This window comes from Hippocampus guttulatus, unplaced genomic scaffold (assembly GCF_054856545.1).
Source record: "Hippocampus guttulatus isolate MCC_2025c unplaced genomic scaffold, RoL_Hgut_1.0 HiC_scaffold_136, whole genome shotgun sequence".
In the NCBI taxonomy this organism is placed as follows: domain Eukaryota; kingdom Metazoa; phylum Chordata; class Actinopteri; order Syngnathiformes; family Syngnathidae; genus Hippocampus; species Hippocampus guttulatus.
The window spans coordinates 7,501-15,000 of record NW_028233825.1 but is presented as its reverse complement, the minus strand read 5'-3'; positions in this window follow the sequence as shown (position 1 = coordinate 15,000).

Here is a 7,500-nt window from a genome sequence, read left to right as displayed (position 1 = left end):
AGCGGCACCCCTGGTACCCTCAGCCTTACCCCTGGTACCCTCAGCCGCACCCCTGGTACCCTCAGCGGCACCCCTGGTACCCTCAGCGGCACCCCTGGTACCCTCAGCCGTACCCCTGGTACCCTCAGCCGAACCCCTGGTACCCTCAGCGGCACCCCTGGTACCCTCAGCGGCACCCCTGGTACCCTCAGCGGCACCCCTGGTACCCTCAGCCGTACCCCTGGTACCCTCATCGGCACCCCTGGTACCCTCAGCGGCACCCCTGGTACCCTCAGCTGCACCCCTGGTACCCTCAGCGGCACCCCTGGTACCCTCAGCGGCACCCCTGGTACCTCCGCCATTGAAAATGAATGGGCGGCCTTCCCACCTGCCGTCAGCCGCCCGGAGGGGGAAATAGAAAATATTCGAAAGTGCGGAGCTCCGCCGTCAGAGGCCGGCTTTTCGCCCGGGGTATCCGCCCCGGGGCGCCTCTCGGGCGGCCTTCCCAACTGCCGTCGGCCGCCCGGAGGGGGAAATAGAAAATATTCGAAAGTGCGGAGCTCCGCCGTCAGAGGCCGGCTTTTCGCCCGAGGTATCCGCCCCGGGGCGCCTCTCGGGCGGCCTTCCCAACTGCCGTCGGCCGCCCGGAGGGGGAAATAGAAAATATTCGAAAGTGCGGAGCTCCGCCGTCAGAGGCCGGGTTTTCGCCCGAGGTATCCGCCCCGGGCGCCTCTCGGGCGGCCTTCCCAACTGCCGTCGGCCGCCCGGAGGGGGAAATAGAAAATATTCGAAAGTGCGGAGCTCCGCCGTCAGAGGCCGGCTTTTCGCCCGAGGTATCCGCCCCGGGCGCCTCTCGGGCGGCCTTCCCAACTGCCGTCGGCCGCCCGGAGGGGGAAATAGAAAATATTCGAAAGTGCGGAGCTCCGCCGTCAGAGGCCGGCTTTTCGCCCGAGGTATCCGCCCCGGGCGCCTCTCGGGCGGCCTTCCCAACTGCCGTCGGCCGCCCGGAGGGGGAAATAGAAAATATTCGAAAGTGCGGAGCTCCGCCGTCAGAGGCCGGCTTTTCGCCCGAGGTATCCGCCCCGGGCGCCTCTCGGGCGGCCTTCCCAACTGCCGTCGGCCGCCCGGAGGGGGAGATAGAAAATATTCGAAAGTGCGGAGCTCCGCCGTCAGAGGCCGGCTTTTCGCCCGAGGTATCCGCCCCGGGCGCCTCTCGGGCGGCCTTCCCAACTGCCGTCGGCCGCCCGGAGGGGGAGATAGAAAATATTCGAAAGTGCGGAGCTCCGCCGTCAGAGGCCGGCTTTTCGCCCGAGGTATCCGCCCCGGGCGCCTCTCGGGCGGCCTTCCCAACTGCCGTCGACCGCCCGGAGGGGGAGATAGAAAATATTCGAAAGTGCGGAGCTCCGCCGTCAGAGGCCGGCTCCACGCTTCATTCATCCGACCGAGACGCCTCTCCGCCGGCCACACTCGGCTGCGGGGCCGGCCCGCTCTCCGCCATTGAAAATGAATGGGGGGCATTTTCTCATGCTTTCAATCCGCCTAAGAGGCATCTTTCCCGGCCAACTTTGTGCCCCTGGTACCTCCAGCATCGAGAAAGCATGGTGACTCGTCCGACACATGCCCCCCTATATACGTTTCGGAAAGTATTTTGGTGAACGGTCACTTTCTAAGCCTTTCGCCTTCTTGACCCCCTAACTCCGCATATCTGGTTTACCTACTACAGCGCCCCTAACGACCAAAATCGGTACTGCTACCCCTGGTACCCCCGCCATTGAAAATGAATGGGGGAATTTTTTTAATCCCCCAGGCCGGCCAGGAGGCCCCTTTCCCGGCCAAACTCGCACGCTGGGCCGGCCCGCTCTTTACCCCTGGTACCCCCGCCATTGAAAATGAATGGGGGAATTTTTTTCAATCTCCCAGGCCGGCCAGGAGGGCTCTTTCCCGGCCACACTCGCACGCCGGGCCGGCCCGCTCTTTACCCCTGGTACCCCCAGCTCTACCCCTGGTACCCCCGCCATTGAAAATGAATGGGGGAATTTTTTCAATCTCCCAATCCGACCAAGAGGCCTCTTTTCCGGCCAAACTCGCACGCCGGGCCGGCCCGCTCTTTACCCCTGGTACCCCCAGCTCTACCCCTGGTACCCCCGCCATTGAAAATGAATGGGGGAATTTTTTCAATCTCCCAATCCGACCAAGAGGCCTCTTTTCCGGCCAAACTCGCACGCCGGGCCGGCCCGCTCTTTACCCCTGGTACCCCCAGCTCTACCCCTGGTACCCCCGCCATTGAAAATGAATGGGGGAATTTTTTCAATCTCCCAATCCGACCAAGAGGCCTCTTTTCCGGCCAAACTCGCACGCCGGGCCGGCCCGCTCTTTACCCCTGGTACCCCCAGCTCTACCCCTGGTACCCCCGCCATTGAAAATGAATGGGGGAATTTTTTCAATCTCCCAATCCGACCAAGAGGCCTCTTTTCCGGCCAAACTCGCACGCCGGGCCGGCCCGCTCTTTACCCCTGGTACCCCCAGCTCTACCCCTGGTACCCCCGCCATTGAAAATGAATGGGGGAATTTTTTCAATCTCCCACGCCGGCCAAGAGGCCTTTTTCCCGGGCACGCACGCTCGCCGGGCCGGCCCGCTATTATTAAACTCTCACCCCTGCAAGGAGGCCTTTTTCCCGGGCACGCACGCTCGCGGGGCCGGCCCGCTATTATTAAACTCTCACGCCGGCCAAGAGGCCTTTTTCCCGGGCACGCACGCTCGCCGGGCCGGCCCGCTATTATTAAACTCTCACGCCTGCAAGGAGGCCTTTTTCCCGGGCACGCACGCTCGCCGGGCCGGCCCGCTATTATTGAACTCTCACGCCTGCAAGGAGGCCTTTTTCCCGGGCACGCACGCTCGCGGAGCCGGCCCGCTATTATTAAACTCTCACGCCTGCAAGGAGGCCTTTTTCCCGGGCACGCACGCTCGCCGGGCCGGCCCGCTATTATTAAACTCTCACGCCTGCAAGGAGGCCTTTTTCCCGGGCACGCACGCTCGATGAGCCGGCCCGCTATTATTAAACTCTCACGCCGGCCAAGAGGCCTTTTTCCCGGCCACGCACGCTCGCGGAGCCGGCCCGCTATTATTAAACTCTCACGCCTGCAAGGAGGCCTTTTTCCCGGGCACGCACGCTCGCCGGGCCGGCCCGCTATTATTAAACTCTCACGCCGGCCAAGAGGCCCTTTTCCCGGGCACGCACGCTCGATGAGCCGGCCCGCTATTATTAAACTCTCACGCCGGCCAAGAGGCCCTTTTCCCGGGCACGCACGCTCGCCGAGCCGGCCCGCTATTATTAAACTCTCACGCCGGCCAAGAGGCCTTTTTCCCGGCCACGCACGCTCGCGGAGCCGGCCCGCTATTATTAAACTCTCACGCCTGCAAGGAGGCCCTTTTCCCGGGCACGCACGCTCGATGAGCCGGCCCGCTATTATTAAACTCTCACGCCTGCAAGGAGGCCTTTTTCCCGGGCACGCACGCTCGCCGGGCCGGCCCGCTATTATTAAACTCTCACGCCGGCCAAGAGGCCCTTTTCCCGGGCACGCACGCTCGATGAGCCGGCCCGCTATTATTAAACTCTCACGCCGGCCAAGAGGCCCTTTTCCCGGGCACGCACGCTCGCCGAGCCGGCCCGCTATTATTAAACTCTCACGCCGGCCAAGAGGCCTTTTTCCCGGCCACGCACGCTCGCGGAGCCGGCCCGCTATTATTAAACTCTCACGCCTGCAAGGAGGCCCTTTTCCCGGGCACGCACGCTCGATGAGCCGGCCCGCTATTATTAAACTCTCACGCCTGCAAGGAGGCCTTTTTCCCGGGCACGCACGCTCGCCGGGCCGGCCCGCTATTATTAAACTCTCACGCCGGCCAAGAGGCCCTTTTCCCGGGCACGCACGCTCGATGAGCCGGCCCGCTATTATTAAACTCTCACGCCGGCCAAGAGGCCCTTTTCCCGGGCACGCACGCTCGCCGAGCCGGCCCGCTATTATTAAACTCTCAGGCCCGCTATTATTAAACTCTCACGCCGGCCAAGAGGCCCTTTTCCCGGGCACGCACGCTCGATGAGCCGGCCCGCTATTATTAAACTCTCACGCCTGCAAGGAGGCCTTTTTCCCGGGCACGCACGCTCGCTGAGCCGGCCCGCTATTATTAAACTCTCACGCCGGCCAAGAGGCCCTTTTCCCGGGCACGCACGCTCGCCGAGCCGGCCCGCTATTATTAAACTCTCACGCCGGCCAAGAGGCCTTTTTCCCGGGCACGCACGCTCGCCGAGCCGGCCCGCTATTATTAAACTCTCACGCCGGCCAGGAGGCATTTTTCCCGGGCACGCACGCTCGCCGTGCAGGCCCGCCATTTGCCTACCACACCGCCGTCTGGCGGACACCAAGCGGTACCGCCGACCCCTCCCGTTGAAAATGAATGGGGGATTTTTTTTCAATCCCCCAAGCCGGCCAAGAGGCCTTTTTCCCGGGCACGCACGCTCGATGAGCCGGCCCGCTATTATTAAACTCTTACGCCTGCAAGGAGGCCTTTTTCCCGGGCACGCACGCTCGCCGAGCCGGCCCGCTATTATTAAACTCTCACGCCTGCAAGGAGGCCTTTTTCCCGGGCACGCACGCTCGATGAGCCGGCCCGCTATTATTAAACTCTCACGCCGGCCAGGAGGCATTTTTCCCGGGCACGCACGCTCGCCGTGCAGGCCCGCCATTTGCCTACCACACCGCCGTCTGGCGGACACCACGCGGTACCGCCGACCCCTCCCGTTGAAAATGAATGGGGGATTTTTTTTTACAATCCCCCAAGCCGGCCAAGAGGCCTTTTTCCCGGGCACGCACGCTCGATGAGCCGGCCCGCTATTATTAAACTCTCACGCCGGCCAAGAGGCCCTTTTCCCGGGCACGCACGCTCGATGAGCCGGCCCGCTATTATTAAACACTCACGCCTGCAAGGAGGCCTTTTTCCCGGGCACGCACGCTCGCCGGGCCGGCCCGCTATTATTAAACTCTCACGCCGGCCAAGAGGCCTTTTTCCCGGGCACGCACGCTCGATGAGCCGGCCCGCTATTATTAAACTCTTACGCCTGCAAGGAGGCCTTTTTCCCGGGCACGCACGCTCGCCGAGCCGGCCCGCTATTATTAAACTCTCACGCCGGCCAGGAGGCCTTTTTCCCGGGCACGCACGCTCGCCGTGCAGGCCCGCCATTTGCCTACCACACCGCCGTCTGGCGGACACCAAGCGGTACCGCCGACCCCTCCCGTTGAAAATGAATGGGGGATTTTTTTTTCAATCCCCCAAGCCGGCCAAGAGGCCTTTTTCCCGGGCACGCACGCTCGATGAGCCGGCCCGCTATTATTAAACTCTCACGCCGGCCAGGAGGCATTTTTCCCGGGCACGCACGCTCGCCGTGCAGGCCCGCCATTTGCCTACCACACCGCCGTCTGGCGGACACCACGCGGTACCGCCGACCCCTCCCGTTGAAAATGAATGGGGGATTTTTTTTCAATCCCCCAAGCCGGCCAAGAGGCCTTTTTCCCGGGCACGCACGCTCGCCGGGCCGGCCCGCTATTATTAAACTCTCACGCCGGCCAAGAGGCCTTTTTCCCGGGCACGCACGCTCTCCGGGCCGGCCCGCTATTATTAAACTCTCACGCCTGCAAGGAGGCCTTTTTCCCGGGCACGCACGCTCGCCGTGCAGGCCCGCCATTTGCCTACCACACCGCCGTCTGGCGGACACCAAGCGGTACCGCCGACCCCTCCCGTTGAAAATGAATGGGGGATTTTTTTTCAATCCCCCAAGCCGGCCAAGAGGCCTTTTTCCCGGGCACGCACGCTCGCCGGGCCGGCCCGCTATTATTAAACGCTCAGGCCGGCCAAGAGGCCCTTTTCCCGGGCACGCACGCTCGCAGAGCCGGTCCGCTATTATTAAACGCTCACGCCTGCAAGGAGGCCTTTTTCCCGGGCACGCACGCTCGCCGGGCCGGCCCGCTATTATTAAACTCTCACCCCTGCAAGGAGGCCTTTTTCCCGGGCACGCACGCTCGCGGGGCCGGCCCGCTATTATTAAACTCTCACGCCGGCCAAGAGGCCCTTTTCCCGGGCACGCACGCTCGCCGAGCCGGCCCGCTATTATTAAACTCTCACGCCTGCAAGGAGGCCCTTTTCCCGGGCACGCACGCTCGATGAGCCGGCCCGCTATTATTAAACTCTCACGCCTGCAAGGAGGCCTTTTTCCCGGGCACGCACGCTCGCGGGGCCGGCCCGCTATTATTAAACTCTCACGCCGGCCAAGAGGCCCTTTTCCCGGGCACGCACGCTCGATGAGCCGGCCCGCTATTATTAAACTCTCACGCCGGCCAAGAGGCCCTTTTCCCGGGCACGCACGCTCGCCGAGCCGGCCCGCTATTATTAAACTCTCACGCCGGCCAAGAGGCCTTTTTCCCGGCCACGCACGCTCGCGGAGCCGGCCCGCTATTATTAAACTCTCACGCCTGCAAGGAGGCCCTTTTCCCGGGCACGCACGCTCGATGAGCCGGCCCGCTATTATTAAACTCTCACGCCTGCAAGGAGGCCTTTTTCCCGGGCACGCACGCTCGCCGGGCCGGCCCGCTATTATTAAACTCTCACGCCGGCCAAGAGGCCCTTTTCCCGGGCACGCACGCTCGATGAGCCGGCCCGCTATTATTAAACTCTCACGCCGGCCAAGAGGCCCTTTTCCCGGGCACGCACGCTCGCCGAGCCGGCCCGCTATTATTAAACTCTCACGCCGGCCAAGAGGCCTTTTTCCCGGCCACGCACGCTCGCGGAGCCGGCCCGCTATTATTAAACTCTCACGCCTGCAAGGAGGCCCTTTTCCCGGGCACGCACGCTCGATGAGCCGGCCCGCTATTATTAAACTCTCACGCCTGCAAGGAGGCCTTTTTCCCGGGCACGCACGCTCGCCGGGCCGGCCCGCTATTATTAAACTCTCACGCCGGCCAAGAGGCCCTTTTCCCGGGCACGCACGCTCGATGAGCCGGCCCGCTATTATTAAACTCTCACGCCGGCCAAGAGGCCCTTTTCCCGGGCACGCACGCTCGCCGAGCTGGCCCGCTATTATTAAACTCTCAGGCCCGCTATTATTAAACTCTCACGCCGGCCAAGAGGCCCTTTTCCCGGGCACGCACGCTCGATGAGCCGGCCCGCTATTATTAAACTCTCACGCCGGCCAAGAGGCCCTTTTCCCGGGCACGCACGCTCGCCGAGCCGGCCCGCTATTATTAAACTCTCACGCCGGCCAAGAGGCCTTTTTCCCGGCCACGCACGCTCGCGGAGCCGGCCCGCTATTATTAAACTCTCACGCCTGCAAGGAGGCCTTTTTCCCGGGCACGCACGCTCGCCGGGCCGGCCCGCTATTATTAAACTCTCACGCCTGCAAGGAGGCCTTTTTCCCGGGCACGCACGCTCGCCGGGCCGGCCCGCTATTATTAAACTCTCACGCCGGCCAAGAG